Below are 20,947 nucleotides of genomic sequence, written 5' to 3' on the forward strand. Positions count from 1 at the left end.
GGGAGGGAAGAGGAGGAGGGATGGAAGATGAGGATGGAGGGAAGAGGAGGAGGGAGAGAAGATGAGGAGGGAGGGAAGAGGAGGAGGGAGAGAAGGGGTTGAGGTGATAAGAGAGAGAAAGGTGTTGTCGATAAGATGGCGGGCAGGAAAAAAGGAGAAAAGTGGAACATATTATGAGTAATGTTATGAGTACATTTGATTTGAGTAAATATGGAGTGGGGAAATGCACACACCTTCTGGAAGACCTGATGAAGGTGGAGGACAGAAAAAAAGGAGAAAAGTAGAATATGTTTTGAGTGAATTTGGAATGGGGAATTCTTCTGAAAGAGTTGCAGAAGGAAATTGATCGTGGCGATAGTGAGGATGAATTAACTGCGGTGGCAGGTGCGGTAAAGACCGCCGAGTTTAAGCCTCACGCAGACAAAGTGATGGAGAGAAGTTGGAGAAGCAACAGATGTGCTGGAATGAGATCAATATGTCTGACAGGTCTGATTATATAGATCGGGAGGATGAGGGTCAAGGATCTGAGTGGTCTGTAGTGGAAGGACATAGGAAGAGGAGAGATCGCGACACTGAAAGGAGTGGTGTGTATAGTATAGAAAGCTTAAAGAGGGCCAGTGTAGGGAGCAAGGATGAATTACCTGTGGTGGCAGGTGAGGTGAGGACGGCCGAGGTCGAGCCTTGTCCCAATGATGATAAAGATGATTTTGTCCCAGTGGGAGTGAGAGTTTTGGGTAGAGAAGAGGTTGGGGACTGTTGGGTTGGTGAAAATGACTCAAAGTGGACATATGCAGATTTTTTGAGTTTCTGCTGTCCAGAAGGAGCGCGGCGCTCCACACCACACAACTAGGGTCAATAACTATGAATTGCTTTTCTCTCTGGAGCAAGGCACCATTGAAAGGAGTGATACCTAGAGTGGCGTTAAGTGTTTAGGAGGATCAACGGAGGTTTCATGCGACCCAGACCCGGTGGAGAGCGTGGTGAAACAGAGAAGACACTGTCTGTCCTGCTAAGTTTGATGCAGAGTCTTTACCCAACAAAGTCAGGTTAGAATGTGTCAGTTATCCTGTGAGAGCCTTTGTCCCAAACCTATTACAGTGTTTTAGGTGCCGAGCTTATGATCATGTTGCAGCAGTGTGTAGGAGGGAGATTCCTAGATGTGAGAAGTGTGCAGGAGAACATGAGACAAAGCAATGTGTAGTATCGGTGGAAAAAGCTGTGTGTGTAAACTTTAAGAGTACCCATGGTGCTGGAGATCAGAGGTGTCCGGTGAGAGAAAGGCAGGTTGAGGTAAATGGTGGTCACACCAGATACTAACTGGTTTTCTGATCCACGCCTCTACCTTTTTTTTAAAGGTATCTGTGACCAACAGATTAATATCTGTATTCCCAGTTATGTGAAATCCATTGATTAGGGCCTAATGAATTTATTTCAATTGACTGATTTCCTCATATGAACTGTGACTCAGTAAAATCTTTGAATTTGTTGCATGTTGTGTTTATATTTGTTCAGTGTATACATCCAATCCTCGTTCTGAGTAAGTGCTAGGGTCTTGTTAGGGTAAGGGTTTTGGATCAATGTTGTTCCCTGGAAGATCTGATTGAAGTATCTATAAGAAATTGTGGATGTGTCAGATGAGGTGGCATCGATGAGAGTAACGAGAAGTGGGCTTATTTCGTTTTTTTTGTGTATCTATGGAATAGAAGGAGCATTCTCTGCGCCTCAAGAAGATATCGGATTGGAATGCATCATGTGTTGGATCTTTGAAGTAGGGCGCCTATCAAGGGTGTTATCAGAGAACATCTGAGAAAATAGGCATCATTGTGAGTGTGGCTTTTGAGTATGGCATTGTGAGTGTGTTTTTTGGGACTCTGGGATTTTACAGCAGAGGCATTACAAGGAAGCCTGTTGATGAATGCTCTGTCCTCACAGGCACCTGATCCTGTTTAGGGATGGGATTTGAACGGTGACTGATAGTGTTATGTTTTTTTAATATTTTGTTTGTATTTGGTATGATGTCAGGTCCCTCCCTTCCTGCAATGGAATACTTAAAAAGAAAAGACCCTGTTCCGTAGATGGTGGCAATATTTCAATAGGGGTAGTCTGCCATAAAACCTTGAAGAAGAAGAAGAAGAACCGATAGCTACTGTTATTTGACTTCAGAAGAGTAATAGGGTGTGTTGGGTGTTGGTGTCCTGTCCTCACAGGCCGCTGGCATGGTGCAGGAGAAGATACAAAGTATAATGAATTCATATAATAGGCCAGTTGGGGGTGGTAATGCAACATATTGGACGCCAACCGAACTTAAACTCTGAAGAAGAAGCAGAAGACGAAGAAGAACAGCAGCTACTGTCCTTGAAAAACAGTTGGCAACACTGGCCAGTGTTCAGGACAAAAATGAAAACGGTATCAGGGTTCCGGGAGGAGGGCGGATGCTTCGACTGAAGTGGAGTCCCTAGAGAAAGCAAGAACAAGATGGTTGTCAGGAGTAGTGCAGTATTATCATAAGGAGACGAATACTTGGAAAACGGAGGAAGAATGGAGGGAAAAAGAGAGGGAGAGGTCTGGGAGGGAAGAAGAGGGTGAGTTTGAGTCGGATAAAAATGGTGGGAAAAGGGAGATGGTTTGTTAAAGAAGAATGGTAGAAAGTGTAAGCAGAGGGAGCTGAAGACAGGAGAAGAAATTGAAATGACAGTAGAAGTGAAGTTTATGGAAAAAGTGGACTCTTGCCTTTTGGCTGATCTATTTGTGGTTCCACGGTGGGTGGAAAAATAGTTGGGTAATGTGGAATCGGTGAGGGTAACCAGAAGGGGTCTAGTGATAATTGTTTGTGTTTCTGTTGGTCAGATGGAGAATGCGCTCGGAATAAAAATGAATGGGAGCAAGAAAAGTGAATTGTTTCGTTCTCAAGAAAAGGGCACCAATGAAAGGAGTGATAACTGGGGAAACAGTAAATATAAAAGGGGAAATATTCCCGGTGTTTGTGATGCTCGTCGTTTGATGTGACGCAGACAGGGTGACAAGAGTGGGGAAACAGAAGTCATTGTCTGTTCTTTTGAGTTTTGATGTTGAGTCTTTGCCCGACAAAGGGAAGTTATATAGCAGGATATATAAGTTATCCTGTACGATTGTTTGTACCGAATACATTACGTTGTTACAGGTGTCAAGCTTATGGGCATGTGGCAGCAGTGTGTAGGAGGGAGGGTCCAAGGTGTGTGAAATGTGCAGAAGGGCATGAGACAAAGGAATGTGTAGTATTGGGGAAAGTAGTGGAATGTGTTAATTGTAGGGGTGCCCATGGAGCTGGGGATCAGAAATGTCCCGTGTGAGAGAGAGGCAGGTTGAGGTTTCCAGGGTTAGAGTAGTGCAGAAGTTGTCATATGCTGAGGCGGTGAAGACAGTAGAGGAAGATGGATTAAGGGGGAGGAGTGGGGAGAGTACCAGAGATATACCACTACAGAGGGATAGGACAAAAAGTTATATATGTTTCAGTAAGATTGGATTTTTAGCATTTATAGCAATGGTTATCAACTGTACTGCAGGGATGGAACTGAAGTCGCAGAAAATGGAGGTTGTGGTGGCAGCTGTAGAGAGGTATTTGGGTGTGCCAGACCGGAAGAGTTACAGGGTGTGCTAAGTGGTGTTGTCCCATCCTTTCAGGATGATGGCATGAGGTAGGAATAAATACATGTAATTAGTGGAGTAGGGTGGTGTTCATTTATTTATATAATTTTAAAATTAGTGAGTGTAGTGTTAGATGATAGGGTATTTATTTAGTGCATTTTTATTTTTCAAGTAAAGTATAAGGGAGTACTCCAGTCTAGTAGGTGGCGGTAATGCAACAAATTGGATGCCAACTGCCGTTAAACTTCATAGAAGAAGAAGAAGAAGAAGAAGAAGAAGAAGAAGGCGACCAGCGTTCCTTCCTTAGTGTCGCGAGAACAAACATCTAGATTTCACGTGGCCAGTTTAGCTGAAAATAAATGTATTATTATAAAAATGTTCCAAAATTGTTGTAACAAACAAGCCACATTACGGGGAAAAGGCCAAAATACCCATGTGTAGATGACTTTCTCTTGGTACACGGAACCAGATAGCTAGCGTCGTTGCTTACAAGCTAAGCAGCTGTGCTCAGCTGAAAAGTTGAGGGCGAAGCTTGTGGTTGCCTAGAGACGGCACTGAAATCTCCTTTCCGCCCCAAAACACATACAGCTAGCGGTTTCTTTCTAGCAAGCTGGCTAAACGGTCTTGGATTTTGTGAAGATTTGTTTCATTTTTCTTTATATGAAACACGTCGGGAAATCCTTACAGCCTGGAAATATGTCTGCTTCACAAGCAGTCCATAGCTTGCTGAATTTGTAGTTACAGAAATCGAGAAAACAAGTTATTAGCTAGTGTTAGCTGTCTAGCCAGAACTTCAGTCTTCATGTTGTGATTTCATATCAGGGGAACATCGAATCTTCAGCATCATCACAGTGTAAGTTGATGCATGCATATATCAATAAACGTTTTAGCATAATCGAAAGCAAATAGTTGGTTTGTTTTAGCCTAAAAACACATTCAAGAGAGCTGATTGAGGTTAGTGAGTAGCCTAAACAACATTTAGCATTTTTTTGTGTTTTAAATTGAGTCGGCTTTTGACAGCTGAAAGTTGTGTATGTGTGAGAGAGAGAGGATGTTGCCTATCCACCACACTCCACAAAGTCAATATTATGAAAGAGTGGATTAAACCAAACTAATGATGGAATTGAATTGGCCGGGAGTATTAGGATAAAGTCACCACAGATGAAAGGGGAAGTATCTTTGGTTTCACTATTCCTGCTACTACAATTTAACGTTTTCACCAAAACGTATCATGGAGATTGTTTAATTCATTGGAATAGCCTTTTATTGATAATGTAACGAATTTGGTAGGTAGCGCCAACCGGGACTCGAACCTGTGTCCAATGACTGTCAAGCCAACATCTCAACCATTACGCAAAGAGGTGAACCTCTTGACTAGGTTAGTGTTCGGTTAAGGTCGCTACATTATACATTACCCCCTTCCTTTTGGAAAGCGTGTTCCCACGCTTCTCTGTACCATGCCCCTCACGTGTACATGCCTCTCCGATGGCCATCCCACTTCTGACACCCAATGTAGGGAATTCTGGGGGAAATCCTGACCAGATCTCGAACACGGGTCCAGAGACTGTCAAGCCAACACCTTAACCGTTACGCGAAGAGGTTCAAAGGTCTTGACGAGGTCGCTAGGTGTTGGGTTAATTAAGGACGCAACAAGAATACATTCAAACATCTAGATGTATGCCTTCACTTGGATCCTTCCTGTGTCTTTCCATTTCACCATTTTGTTTTGATTGTATGGAGACTGAGAGGACCCCCTGTATAGTACTGTGTGTGTGTGTGTGGCGCACGCACAGATAGTATCTCAGTCTCTGTCAGCCGATCCTAGTGATGAATATTATAGTACCCTCATTACAGGGTCATTACATCAGTTGGACAAAGGGACCAGAGTTGTAGGTTACATCCTATCAACCCTTAGTCTTCTGCGCCTCTACATGCAGAAGTGACTTTACACAGCAGGTTAAGAGAATTAACGTAGCAGGTTAGGAGAATTAACGTAGCAGGTTAAGAGAATTATCGTAGCAGGTTAGGAGAATTAACGTAGCAGGTTAGGAGAATTAACGCATCAGGTTAGGAGAATTAGCGCAGCAGGTCAGGAGAATTAACGCAGCAGGTTAGGATAATTAGGTTAATAGGAAAAGGTTAGGGAATGCAAAAATTCTCCCCGACATGGCTGGTGACACTTTGCTTCTTGAATGTCTAATATTTAGAAAACTTGACTGCAGACATGCAAAACATTTTGGGACTGTATCAACCGTGGATTAAGGGACAGATTGAAATGTACAGAATGGAGGGAAATGGGGAGGGTCATGTAATTAATGAAATGTCAATATTTCTCAGTGCTTTTTTAATGAGTTGCTTATTAGGCTATATATGGATGTGTTCCTGATGCCACCCCTCATCTCTGATTCTCTGTGGGCGTGCTATATCAATTGCACCTATACGCTATTTAGTGTGGTCTCAATCAAATGATCCATAGCCCACACTAGGCTATGAAGTTCATGCTCAGTGAAGCAAAGTTATATTTCCAAGATAGCTGCTGGGATGGTGTAAATAAAACTAGGCTGAATTACACACTGCAAAGGATATTCCAACCCTGAGCCCCGGCCTGTTCTGCTCTTGCTGATAAAGGTTTTTCCCAGTGCTGCCTAACCAGTGGCTGTGTAGGGCTACGGTGGCAGTTCAGGAGGAGAGGGAAAGGTTTTTTCCGCAAATCTTTGATTGATGCAATGTCAAAAAAAATGTGCAACTACTCGCCTATAGCCTACGCTCTGTTCAGTTTGAGAAGGAGAGTGTGAAGATGAGGAGGACCAGAGGTCAACTACTAGCCTATAGCCTACGTTCTGTTCAGTTTGAGAAGGAGAGTGTGAAGATGAGGAGGACCAGAGGTCAACTACTAGCCTATAGCCTACGCTCTGTTCAGTTTGAGAAGGAGAGTGTGAAGATGAGGAGGACCAGAGGTCAACTACTAGCCTATAGCCTACGCTCTGTTCAGTTTGAGAAGGAGAGTGTGAAGATGAGGAGGACCAGAGGTCAACTACTAGCCTATAGGCTACGCTCTGTTCAGTTTGAGAAGGAGAGTGTGAAGATGAGGAGGACCAGAGGTCAACTACTAGCCTATACCCTATGTTCTATTCAGTTTGAGAAGGAGAGTGTGAAGATGAGGAGGAGAGCGTGAAGATAGGGTGGAAAGGTAGGAGTAGGGCACAGTGACCCTACAGTCAAGATAGCTGGCACCCTCCACAGTATCTTCTCTACTATTTAGCCAGCCCGGACAGAAGCACAAAACAATTTATAATATATATATAACAAGTCATCATTACTCATTTATTCCTGTTTACAGTGTCAGTTTCAACCAGGCACTGACGTTATCCACCTAAGAAACACTGATAAGCAGATGTGGGAGCAGCTGACCCGTAATAATGTTCACGCTGTGAGGATATTTACAGCATGTGTTATAAGAATGAAAAAAAAAACAGTCAGTCATAATCATCGATTGTGATCTATTTCACACTGTGAGATTTTCTACATGACAGAGGGCAGACTATAGCTACCACTCTTATCTCCCTCTCAGCCAAGATAGCCTAGCGTTCCATAAACCGTCCTGATAGCAGCGCAACCAGTCTTCCACACACACCTCAGCATCCCAAATGGCACCCTATTCCCTATACAGTGCACTACTTTTGACCAGGGCCCTAATATAGTGCACTACTTTTGACCAGGGCCCTAATATAGTGCACTACTTTTGACCAGGGCCCTAATATAGTGCACTACTTTTGACCAGGGCCCTATATAGTGCACTACTTTTGACCAGAGCCCTATATAGTGCACTACTTTTGACCAGGGCCCATAGGGTGTCATTTTGAGACTCATTCTAAAAACTATCTACATCCCCCATGGCTGATTTATATCACCATCGCTGTCCTGCCAGACATCGTAGACATCATCACTGATCTGATTTATATCACCATCGCTGTCCTGCCAGACATCGTAGACATCATCAGCATTATCACTGATCTGATTTATATCACCATCGCTGTCCTGCCAGACATCGTAGACATCATTATTACTGATCTGCATTTCAACAATGTAACTCATTCCGTCGTCACATTCTCTTGAATTGGATGAGGTGTTAGATGGAAGATGCCCTAGGAAGAGGACCAGGATCAGAGCCTGTATCCACGAAGAGGTGATCTATGATCTGTTTTCTTTTAGATCATAATGAATAAGACTATGGACAGCCAGGGGGTGGGACCTGATCCTAGATCAGCAATCGGACTTGAAGCTTTTTAGATACAGGCCCTGGACCAGGCACTATTTTATCCAGTATTGCAGTGCAGACAGTGACAGACAGTGGCTCAATTGTTTGGTATAGAATAGGTTATCTATGTGTCCCCTGTTATTGACTGGTAGACAAATGCAGTAACCTCATGAGAACAGTAGATGTCAGTGTTGGGCTGTGTTGTTGTGCTTGCTTGTTGCTGGGTTTGGCCTGCAGGGCTGGGTAACTCCAGTCCTCCGGATCCTGATTGTGTGTCACACTTTCCCTCCATCCTAGTAAACACATCTGATTTAAACTGATTACATTCTAAACTGATTAGTTGATTATTGGAGTCAGGTGTGTTAGCTGGGACTGGGGTAAAACGGTGACACCAATCAGGCCCCTGAGGACTGGAGTTGCCCAGGCCTGCTGGCTATGTATGGTGTATTTACAGCCTAGTCTGAGTACACAGAATGAGGAAAATGCATGAATAATCTATTTTATAAAATAGTGTAGCATTCACAACTGTCTTCACCAGGTTTCCCTAAGCTGAGAACATTCTGTGTCGAGATAGTTTTGGAGTCTGTGAGGTTGTTTGTTAGACTATATTTATAGTCTAGAATAGGGCCCCCTACTGGCGGTTCTGTTTGTTAGACTATATTTATAGCCTAGTATAGGGTCCCCTACTGGTGGTTCTGTTTGTTAGACTATATTTATAGCCTAGTATAGGGTCCCCTACTGGCGGTTCTGTTTGTTAGACTATATTTATAGCCTAGTATAGGGTCCCCTACTGGCGGTTCTGTTTGTTAGACTATATTAATAGTCTAGTATAGGGTCCCCTACTGGCGGTTCTGTTTGTTAGACTATATTTATAGTCTAGTATAGTGCCCCCTACTGGCGGTTCTGTTTGTTAGACTATATTTATAGTCTAGTATAGGGCCCCCTACTGGCGGTTCTGTTTGTTAGACTATATTAATAGTCTAGTATAGGGTCCCCTACTGGTGGTTCTGTTTGTTAGACTATATTTATAGCCTAGTATAGGGTCCCCTACTGGTGGTTCTGTTTGTTAGACTATATTTATAGTCTAGTATAGGGCCCCCTACTGGCGGTTCTGTTTGTTAGACTATATTTATAGCCTAGTATAGGGTCCCCTACTGGTGGTTCTGTTTGTTAGACTATATTTATAGCCTAGTATAGGGCCCCCTACTGGCGGTTCTGTTTGTTAGACTATATTTATAGCCTAGTATAGGGTCCCCTACTGGTGGTTCTGTTTGTTAGACTATATTTATAGTCTAGTATAGGGTCCCCTACTGGCGGTTCTGTTTGTTAGACTATATTTATAGTCTAGTATAGTGCCCCCTACTGGCGGTTCTGTTTGTTAGACTATATTTATAGCCTAGTATAGGGTCCCCTACTGGCGGTTCTGTTTGTTAGACTATATTTATAGCCTAGTATAGGGTCCCCTACTGGCGGTTCTGTTTGTTAGACTATATTTATAGTCTAGTATAGGGTCCCCTACTGGTGGTTCTGTTTGTTAGACTATATTTATAGCCTAGTATAGGGCCCCCTACTGGCGGTTCTGTTTGTTAGACTATATTTATAGCCTAGTATAGGGTCCCCTACTGGTGGTTCTGTTTGTTAGACTATATTTATAGCCTAGTATAGGGTCCCCTACTGGTGGTTCTGTTTGTTAGACTATATTTATAGCCTAGTATAGGGCCCCCTACTGGCTGTTCTGTTTGTTAGACTATATTTATAGCCTAGTATAGGGCCCCCTACTGGCGGTTCTGTTTGTTAGACTATATTTATAGTCTAGTATAGGGTCCCCTACTGGCGGTTCTGTTTGTTAGACTATATTTATAGCCTAGTATAGGGCCCCCTACTGGCGGTTCTGTTTGTTAGACTATATTTATAGCCTAGTATAGGGCCCCCTACTGGCGGTTCTGTTTGTTAGACTATATTTATAGCCTAGTATAGGGCCCCCTACTGGCGGTTCTGTTTGTTAGACTATATTTATAGCCTAGTATAGGGCCCCCTACTGGCGGTTCTGTTTGTTAGACTATATTTATAGCCTAGTATAGGGTCCCCTACTGGTGGTTCTGTTTGTTAGACTATATTTATAGCCTAGTATAGGGTCCCCTACTGGCGGTTCTGTTTGTTAGACTATATTTATAGTCTAGTATAGGGCCCCCTACTGGCGGTTCTGTTTGTTAGACTATATTTATAGCCTAGTATAGGGTCCCCTACTGGTGGTTCTGTTTGTTAGACTATATTTATAGTCTAGTATAGGGCCCCCTACTGGCGGTTCTGTTTGTTAGACTATATTAATAGTCTAGTATAGGGTCCCCTACTGGCGGTTCTATTTGTTGAACAGAAAAGACTAAAAACAAGTCCCAAGTGATTTAAACATTTGGAAATCTGTTCCCAGTTGTTCTACCGGTCAATTTGCAGTCTACTAATTATTTGTAATAATGTTCCGGCTCCCTGACCATCCGCTCAAGAAAGAATCGTCCCGCGGCCGATTGAGGAAAATGACTGTTTTTAGACTATAAATTGTCTTCATCAGGCTTCCCTTAGCTGAGAACAGCCTAGTCTGTGAAAGCTTGTATGCATTTTCCCTATAATTTGCGGTAACCAAGATCCGTACCTCACCCTAACTCCTCTGTATGCAAGAGGCCTTCTCTTAACTGAAGTAACCCTTGCACATTGCTGAGTTGATCACACCTAAATGGCTTTTAACCAGAAATACCCTTCAGTTCCCTTTGAGCTGTTGTGATTGTTCCGTGGTGCTTTTAAGACATGTCTGCAGGGTTCTAAGTGTGCCCTCTGCTCGCTCATTAACTGAAAACCCAAGCAGGTTGGAATCAACTTGGTGCCAAGTGTCAGTTTGCACCAAACACTCACTTAGACTGCATCCCAGATCTGCAGGAGACGGAGGGTACGTCCAGAGTGACACCCTATTCCCTAAACCCTAGAGTTACAGGAAACTGAGGAAACTGAACATACAGAGTATGTCCCAAATAGCACCCTAGTCAAAAGTAGTGCACTTTATGGTGCCATTTGGGATGCAAGAAATAACTCAAGACAACCCCAGGCATTCTGTTAGAGAAGCTGCCGGTCTCCACACACACACACACACACACACACACACACACACACACACACACAGGCTCTTGGCAGAGGTACAGGCCAATTCACACTGAATAATGATAACACACACCTCATTTTCACTTCAGAAGTGTGTTCCCCCTAGCAACTTCCCCTCTCTATCCTTCTCTCTCTCTTTCTTTCTTTCTTTTTCTCTTCATCTCTCCCTCTCTCTTCATCTCTCTCTCTTTCTGTCGCTCTCTGTCTCTTTCACACAATTCAATTCAATGGTTGTCGTGGGAAACATATGTTTACCTTGCCCGAAGTAAGTGGACTAATGTGTAAATAGTTGAAGCATGAAAGTTAAAATAAACAGATACATATGGGTTGTATTTACAATGGTGTTTTGGTCTTCACTGGTTGCCCTTTTCTCGTGGCAACAGGTCACACATCTTGCTGCTGTGATGTCACACTGTGGAATTTCACCCAGTATATATGGGAGTTTATCAAGATTGGATAAGTTTTCAAATTCTTCAGGGATCTGTGTAATCTGAGGGAAATATGTCTCTCTGATATGGTCATACATTGGGCAGGAGGTTAGGAAGTGCAGCTCAGTTTCCACCTCATTTTGTGGGCAGTGTGCACATAGCCTGTCTTCTCTTGAGAGCCATGTCTGCCGATGCCAGCTCTCTTATTAGCAAGAGAGCTGTACATAGTCAAAGTTTTCCTTCATTTTGGCTCAGTCACGGTGGTCAGGTATTCTGCTACTGTGTAGTCTCTGTTTAGGGCCAAATAACATTACAGTTTCCTCTGTTTTTTGTTAATTACTTGACAAAATTGGAAAGAATCATCTTTTTGTTTACTGATTATTTGGTTGTGAGTAGAGTCCCTGTACCAGCTGGCAGAGGGTACTCAGAGGGGACTCTTCTAGGTTCCAGGCTCTTCCAGGTTCATCTCTCTGTAGGTGAGGGCTTTGTTATGGAAGATTTGGTAATCACTTATGTTTAGGTGGTTGTAGAATTTAACAGCTCTTTTCTGGATTTTGATAATTAGCTGGAATAGTCCTAATTCTTCTCTGTGTGCATTATTGAGTTTTTTACATTGTACACTGAGGATGTTTTTGCAGAATTCTGCATGCAGAGCCTCAATTGGGTGTTTGTCCCATTTTGTGAATTCTTGGTTGGTGAGCGGACCCCTGATCTCACAACCATAAAGGGCATTGAGTTTTATGACTGATTCAAGTATTTTTTGCCAGCTCCTATTTGGTATGTCAAATGTTATGTTCCTTTTGATGGCGTTGAAGGCCCTTCTTGCCTTGTCTCTCAGATCGTTCACATCTTTGTGGAAGTTACCTGTGGTGCTATGTACAGCTGCAGTGATCGGTTAACTGCTCAGATAGATAAGTTGGTGAGGGAAATAAAAGTCTCCAACTGGCAGCAGAGAACTGGAAGGAAAGGCGGCCAAATGAGGTGTGATTTTGCTGTGATCTGATAGGGGTGTCAGGTGGGCTGACTGTGAACGCTCTGACTGTGAATGCTCTGACTGTGAATGCTCTGACTGTGAATGCTCTGACTGTGAACGCCCTGACTGTGAACGCGTTTAGGTCGCCACATACTAGTACATGTCCCTGGGTCTGGAATGATTGATCTCTCTCTCTCTCATTAGCCTCTCTCTCACTCTCTCCACCACTCTCTCTCTCTCTCTCTCTGTCTCTCTCATTAGCCTCTCTCTCACTCTCTCTACCACTCTCTCTCTCTCTCTCTCTCTCTCTCTCTCTCTCTCTGTCTCTCTCATTAGCCTCTCTCTCGCTCTCTCTCTCTCTCTCTTACTCTCTCTACCTCTCCCTTTCTGTCACCCTCTCTCCGTCACTCTCTCCCTGTCTTTCTCTCCCTCCGGTGTTTGCACAAGCAAATGGGCCGTGAAACAGGTAACGGAATCGAAGCACATTTGTTTCATTGGGTCGTTGATTGATGGGAGCTTCATGATATCTTCCTTTCCTCAACAAACGTCTGTCTTGTTTCCTTCCGCCACAGAAGATCCTCATCAGTTCCTATTCAACACTAATACAGACTATCAGTCCCCATTTAACACTAATACAGACTATCAGTCCTCATGTAACACTAATACAGACTACCAGTCCCCATTTAACACTAATACAGACTATCAGTTCCCATTTAACACTAATACAGACTATCAGTCCCCATTTAACACTAATACAGACTATCAGTCCCCATTCAACACTAATACAGACTATCAGTCCCCATTTAACACTAATACAGACTACCAGTCCCCATTCAACACTAATACAGACTACCAGTCCCCATTTAACACTAATACAGACTCAGTCCCCATTCAACACTAATACAGACTACCAGTCCCCATTTAACACTAATACCGACTATCAGTCCCCATTCAACACTAATACAGACTATCAGTCCCCATTTAACACTATACAGACTATCAGTCCCCATTTAACACTAATACAGACTATCAGTCCCCATTTAACACTAATACAGACTATCAGTCCCCATTCAACACTAATACAGACTACCAGTCCCCATTCAACACTAATACAGACTATCAGTCCCCATTTAACACTATACAGACTATCAGTCCCCATTTAACACTAATACAGACTATCAGTCCCCATTTAACACTAATACAGACTATCAGTCCCCATTCAACACTAATACAGACTATCAGTCCCCATTCAACACTAATACAGACTACCAGTCCCCATTCAACACTAATACAGACTACCAGTTCTCATTCAACACTAATACAGACTACCAGTCCCCATTCAACACTAATACAGACTACCAGTCCCCATTCAACACTAATACAGACTACCAGTCCCCATTCAACACTAATACAGACTACCAGTCCCCATTCAACACTAATACAGACTACCAGTTCTCATTCAACACTAATACAGACTACCAGTCCCCATTCAACACTAATACAGACTATCAGTTCTAGAAAGGTGAGAAAAAGGAGGTTAATGTCTCTTTTTATTTCACTTCAGTGATTGTTGATGAGTTCTTTCATCTTGGGATGTGTCCCAAATGGCACCCTACCATACATATTCCCTCTGGACCCTGGTCAAAAGTAGTGCACTATGTAGGGAATAGGGTGCCATTTGGGATGTACTGTAGGTCCTTGGCATGTTACTCCAAGGCTCAGCAGCTTCTTCCTGCCAACACAAGAGGGCGCCAGACAGCCACAAGTCCAAGATGTTCCGTTGTATCTGTCCAGCTGCTCGTTTCTCTTTGCCCTCTGTGTTTTTGACACTCCCGACACAAACAACACTTATTTTTTTCTAAAGGCAGCAGAGGATAACGGAAAATGTGACAACAACGTGTACTGATGTGGCAGCAGGCAGCGCCTCATGTCGACTTTAAGGTTTTTTAGTTTTTTTCCCCCCATTTCATCGTTGTTGTTGTTGTTGTGGGTTTAACAACGAAAATCAAGCAAGTACCCCACTCAACATGTGTCTCCCAAATGTCACCATATTCCCTACATAGTGCACTACTTTTAAGTCTACGAGACCTGGTCAAAAGTAGTGCACAACGTAGGAATAGTGTGCCCTTTGTGACTCAAAGCAACGTCACTCCACCACCACCTTTTCATTAGCCCAAATCCATCCAACTGGACAGTCAGGTCAGAGATTCAGGGGGCTGTTGGGTCTCGTCTGGCGTTCACACCTCCTTGCACAGCCATAAAGGGCCACAGGGTCCTGCCGAGTGTTTGTCGCCAAAGTGTTAGGCCTTGTGTGTGTGTGTGTGTGTGTGTGTGTGTGTGTAAGGAATGGTTTCCCCCCACAACAAGACAGCGGTTTAGATTAAGGGCCATTTTGACTACTGCCCTGGGTCACACCACAGATCATAGCCAGGATAGTTTGGGTTGCTGTGCCAACGGGATAGGCCCGACCCGTTGTCATGGCGGCGGGAAACCTGTATGCACGTACAGGAGGGGAGGACTGGGAGGAAGGTAAGGAGGAAAGACGAGGTGGCCACTCGGTGTCACGTGTCAGAGAAATGGGGGCTTGTGGTTTTCACCAGGACGGACACACACGCACACACACCCACACACACACGCACACGCACAAGGCCTATACACAGACACACACAACACACAGCTTTCTGCAGAGATATGACATGTTCCTACTACTCTCTCTCTCACATACCACACACACCACACCACACACACAGACGCACGGCCTAGCCCAATGAAGCAGCAACTCACATGGCTGATCCAGGTTAGAGGCGGTGTGTGTGTGTGTTTGTTTGTGTGTGTGTGTGTGTGTGTGTGTGTGTGTTCTCACACAATAGCCTGAGAGGGTGTAGTGTAGATTGTGTGTCTTGATCAGGGCAGGGTGAGTCAGTGTGACGGTGATGATGACTTAAGCCTTCTACATCTCCAGCTAGCCATGGAATTACTCATAGGACCTATTCCCTACATAGTACACTACCTTTAAAGTCATGCCAAATGGCACCCTATTCCCTACATAGTACACTACCTTTAAAGTCATGCCAAATGGCAACCTATTCCCTTTCACAAGTAGTGCACTGTATAGGGAATAGGGTCCCCTTTGGGATGCACACAGAGCCACCCTCACAGCAGTGGAGACAGACGAGACCCTGAGAGAAGTTGTCGTTTTGAGACATTGATGTTATTAAGTATGATGTTCACAAGTTGTTGTAGTCAAATGCTGATTGTATGTATTGACAACGGACACATCTGTTTGTCCATAAGCCCTACTAACAGGGTTAAACCATAAACACAGTGGAAGATACATTTACCTCAAACGGCCACGGTTCTTGAAGTTGCCAAAAGTCCTTCAGCCCAGAGCCCGTCGACCAATAATATATTTACCCTCCACATAACACAACGGTTTTCTCAACCGATGTTCGAGGTGCTTTTGGTCGTACGCGCTCAAGTGGCTATTGCACAGTCTTCTAATAAAGGTGACTAAATGTACAGATGGTTAACAGGCTGGAGGAAAAGCTCCATGAAATCACAAACACACCGCGGGTCTCTGGGGAACTGAACAGGCCAGAACCTCCCAAATGGAGCCCTATTCCCTGTAGAGTGCACTACTGTTGACCAGGACCTAAAGGGAATAGAGTGCCGTTTGAGACTCTGATATAGACTATACGTGGGAAAGGAAAAGGGACATTGTCTAAGACTTAGTGGGGGTACGGTACGCTCCGATGGCAGACTAGCATAAACCTGTGGAAAATCAGGTTTGGAATGGGTGGGCCTTAAAGCTGCTCCACAATGAAGGAGAGGGTCAGATCTAGAGGTCTGGAGGAAGAAGGAAACAATATGGTGTCTCTTATGTGGCCTGGAAAGGGACAGACTGTTAGGTTATGGTGATTTACAAAGAATGGATTCCTAAAAGATTTGTGTACGCAATAGCATGCATCTAATTTGGGGTTTAGGCTAATTCCTGATTACTTGTTCAAAGTTGATAGAATATGTTCCAGATTTGTCACAATATATTATAATTATTATAAATTACACCTTTATTTATGGGAATGAGGGAGTCATCATTCCCCTAATGCAGCACAACATTACAAAGTACATAATAAGGAATTACTGACACAATCTGACCAATCAAAGGCTCATTATGAGATATTCTGACAAGCCAGGGCAGGACCTGCCAAGACAGGGCAGAACAGGACCTGACAAGACAGGACAGGACCTGACAAGACAGGACCTGACAAGACAGGACAGGACCTGACAAGACAGGACCTGACAAGACAGGGCAGGACAGGACCTGACAAGACAGGACAGGACAGGACCTGACAAGACAGGACCTGACAAGACAGGGCAGGACAGGACCTGACAAGCCAGGATCTGACAAGCCAGGACCTGACAAGCCAGGACCTGACAAGACAGGACAGGATCTGACAAGACAGGACCTGACAAGACAGGACCTGACAAGACAGGACCTGACAAGACAGGACAGGACCTGACAAGACAGGACCTGACAAGACAGGACAGGACCTGACAAGACAGGACCTGACAAGCCAGGACCTGACAAGACAGGACCTGACAAGACAGGGCAGGACCTGACAAGACAGGACCTGACAAGACAGGGCAGGACCTGACAAGCCAGGGCAGGGCAGGATCTAGCAAAGAACTGCACCACTACCATTGTCTGGAGAAGTTTTCTCTGCTAGAAGTCTGTGAGTGTCAGGTGTAGTAGGGTGGACGCAGGCCATGGCATTGCTTGGAGTGCTGAAGCTTTGTGCCCGCTGAGGAGGGTTGTTGGACGTGTGTGTGTTTACACATGGCTGGGCACTTGGACCTTCCGTCAGATGGACGGCCGCCAGGTGTGTGTCTGTGTGTGTCGCTCTGTAGGGTGGACGCGTTTCAGACCTCTGCAGCTTCTCAGGCTGAGAGATGAAAGGGCTAAAAGAGATACCTGGTCCGTCTCAGGCTGAGAGGTGATAGGGCTAAAAGAGGTACCTGGTCCGTCTCAGGCTGAGAGGTGAAAGGGCTAAAAGAGGTACCTGGTCCGTCTCATGCTGAGAGGGGAAAGGGCTAAAAGAGGTACCTGGTCCGTCTCAGGCTGAGAGGTGAAAGGGCTAAAAGAGGTACCTGGTCCGTCTCAGGCTGAGAGGGGAAAGGGCTAAAAGAGGTACCTGGTCCGTCTCAGGCTGAGAGGTGAAAGGGCTAAAAGAGGTACCTGGTCCGTCTCAGGCTGAGAGGGGAAAGGGCTAAAAGAGGTACCTGGTCCGTCTCAGGCTGAGAGGTGAAAGGGCTAAAAGAGGTACCTGGTCCGTCTCAGGCTGAGAGATGAAAGGGCTAAAAGATATACCTGGGCCGTCTCAGGCTGAGAGGTGAAATGGCTAAAAGAGGTACCTGGTCCGTCTCAGGCTGAGAGATGAAAGGGCTAAAAGAGGTACCTGGTCCGTCTCAGGCTGAGAGATGAAAGGGCTAAAAGAGATACCTGGTCCGTCTCAGGCTGAGAGGTGAAATGGCTAAAAGAGGTACCTGGTCCGTAGGCAGGAATGGAAATTCATAATATACACTCATTCCCATGACCATGAAAGAGAGAAGTCTGTCAGTTTTTTTACATTGCATTCTGACATTATCCTACTTGTTTAACAGCAACCAGAAACAGATTAGGTAGATCTGTCATTTTCATGACAGTTTCTACTTTAGAATCGAGCTACGTTTCCTGGGTTACTTGAGGCCTAGGAGAGAGGTGAGGTAGATTCCTCAGTGAGTACCTTTCTGTTAGCCTGCTTCAACATGTTGTTTTGCAGAGTCTGTAGTGAACCACGGCTTTAAGGTTCGATCATTAATAACAGTAGACCTGTTATTCTGACGGGTTTGTTGTCTCATGACGCAATTGTTGGAACCAAGCCCAGGCAACCGCCGGTCCATGACAATAACTTAACATCTCATTCTCCCTCCTTGGTAACGATCCTTAGTAATGTCAGTTTATCCTCCTACCTGGTAACGGTCCTTAGTAATGTCAGTTTATTCTCCTACCTAGAGTGGGCTGGAGTAGGCTGTCCACAATGAGGAGTAGGCTGTCCACAATGAGGAGTAGGCTGTCCACAATGAGGAGTAGGCTGTCCACAATGAGGAGTAGGCTGTCCACAATGAGGAGTAGGCTGTCCACAATGAGAGGAGTAGGCTGTCCACAATGAGAGGAATAGACTGTCCACAATGAGGAGGAGGCTGTCCACAATGAGGAGGAGGCTGTCCACAATGAGGAGGAGGCTGTCCACAATGAGGAGTAGGCTGTCCACAATGAGGAGTATGCTGTCCACAATGGGAGGAGTAGGCTGTCCACAATGAGGAGTAGGCTGTCCACAATGAGAGGAGGAGGCTGTCCACAATGAGGAGGAGGCTGTCCACAATGAGAGGAGGAGGCTGTCCACAATGAGAGGAGTAGGCTGTCCACAATGAGGAGTAGGCTGTCCACAATGAGGAGGAGGCTGTCCACAATGAGGAGTAGGCTGTCCACAATGAGGAGTAGGCTGTCCACAATGGGAGGAGTAGGCTGTCCACAATGGGAGAAGTAGGCTGTCCACAATGAGAGGAGTAGGCTGTCCACAATGAGGAGGAGTAGGCTGTCCACAATGAGGAGGAGGCTTTCCACAATGAGGAGGAGGCTGTCCACAATGAGGAGGAGGCTGTCCACAATGAGGAGGAGGCTGTCCACAATGAGGAAGAGGCTATCCACAATGAGGAGTAGGCTGTCCACAATGAGGAGGAGGCTGTCCACAATGAGAGGAGTAGGCTGTCCACAATGAGGAGTAGGCTGTCCACAATGAGGAGGAGTAGGTTGTCCACAATGAGGAGGAGGCTGTCCACAATGAGAGGAGTAGGCTGTCCACAATGAGGAGGAGGCTGTCCACAATGAGGAGTAGGTTGTTCACAATGAGGAGTAGGCTGTCCACAATGAGGAGGAGGCTGTCCACAATGAGGAGGAGGCTGTCCACAATGAGGAGTAAGCTGTCCACAATGAGGAGTAGGCTGTCCACAATGAGGAGGAGGCTGTCCACAATGAGGAGTAGACTGTCTACAATGAGGAGGAGGCTGTCCACAATGAGAGGAGTAGACTGTCCACAATGAGGAGTAGGCTGTCCACAATGAGGAGGAGGCTGTCCACAATGAGGAGGAGGCTGTCCACAATGAGGAGTAGACTGTCCACAATGAGGAGTAGGCTGTCCACAATGAGAGGAGGAGGCTGTCCACAATGAGATGAGTAGGCTGTCCACAATGAGGAGGAGGCTTTCCACAATGAGGAGGAGGCTGTCCACAATGAGGAGTAGGCTGTCAACAATGAGGAGTAGGCTGTCCACAATGGGAGGAGTAGGCTGTCCACAATGAGGAGTAGGCTGTCCACAATGAGGAGGAGGCTGTCCACAATGAGGAGTAGGCTGTCCACAATGAGGAGTAGGCTGTCCACAATGGGAGGAGTAGGCTGTCCACAATGGGAGAAGTAGGCTGTCCACAATGAGAGGAGTAGGCTGTCCACAATGAGGAGTAGGCTGTCCACAATGAGGAGGAGGCTGTCCACAATGAGGAGTAGGCTGTCAACAATGAGAGGAGTAGGCTGTCCACAATGAGGAGTAGGCTGTCCACAATGAGAGGAGTAGGCTGTCCACAATGAGGAGGAGTAGGCTGTCCACAATGAGGAGGAGGCTGTCCACAATGAGGAGTAGGCTGTCCACAATGAGAGGAGGAGGCTGTCCACAATGAGGAGTAGGCTGTCAACAATGAGGAGTAGGCTGTCCACAATGGGAGGAGTAGGCTGTCCACAATGGGAGAAGTAGGCTGTCCACAATGAGAGGAGTAGGCTGTCCACAATGAGGAGGAGTAGGCTGTCCACAATGAGGAGGAGGCTTTCCACAATGAGGAGGCTGTCCACAATGAGGAGGAGGCTGTCCACAATGAGGAGGAGGCTGTCCACAATGAGGAGTAGGCTGTCAACAATGAGGAGTAGGCTGTCCACAATGGGATGAGTAGGCTGTCCACAATGGGAGAAGTAGGCTGTCCACAATGAGAGGAGTAGGCTGTCCACAATGAGGAGGAGTAGGCTGTCCACAATGAGGAGGAGGCTTTCCACAATGAGGAGGAGGCTGTCCACAATGAGGAGGAGGCTGTCCACAATGAGGAGTAGGCTGTCAACAATGAGGAGTAGGCTGTCAACAATGAGGAGTAGGCTGTCCACAATGGGAGGAGTAGGCTGTCCACAATGGGAGAAGTAGGCTGTCCACAATGAGAGGAGTAGGCTGTCCACAATGAGGAGGAGTAGGCTGTCCACAATGAGGAGGAGGCTTTCCACAATGAGGAGGCTGTCCACAATGAGGAGGAGGCTGTCCACAATGAGGAGGAGGCTGTCCACAATGAGGAGGAGGCTGTCCACAATGAGGAGGAGGCTGTCCACAATGAGGAGGAGGCTGTCCACAATGAGGAGTAGGCTGTCCACAATGAGGACTAGGCTTT

General features: G+C 45.5%; 1 protein-coding gene across 8 annotated transcripts in view; it reads left to right on the forward strand.

The window, feature by feature from the left end:
* The first annotated feature begins 3,421 nt into the window (after positions 1 to 3,421).
* Positions 3,422 to 20,947, forward strand: part of wdpcp (WD repeat containing planar cell polarity effector) — a 215,844-nt gene continuing 198,318 nt past the window's right edge. For 6 of the 8 annotated variants that reach the window (XM_090217684.1, XM_090217686.1, XM_090217690.1 and 3 more), the window contains exon 1: positions 3,422 to 4,477. The gene's annotated coding sequence lies outside the window, so the exon portion shown is untranslated. The remainder of the gene's footprint in view (positions 4,478 to 20,947) is intronic. The other 2 variants (XM_090217688.1, XM_090217689.1) reach the window with 1 other exon arrangement.

Source organism: Oncorhynchus mykiss, chromosome 23, assembly GCF_057628025.1.
Source record: "Oncorhynchus mykiss isolate SJ-2025 chromosome 23, ASM5762802v1, whole genome shotgun sequence".
Lineage (NCBI taxonomy): Eukaryota > Metazoa > Chordata > Actinopteri > Salmoniformes > Salmonidae > Oncorhynchus > Oncorhynchus mykiss.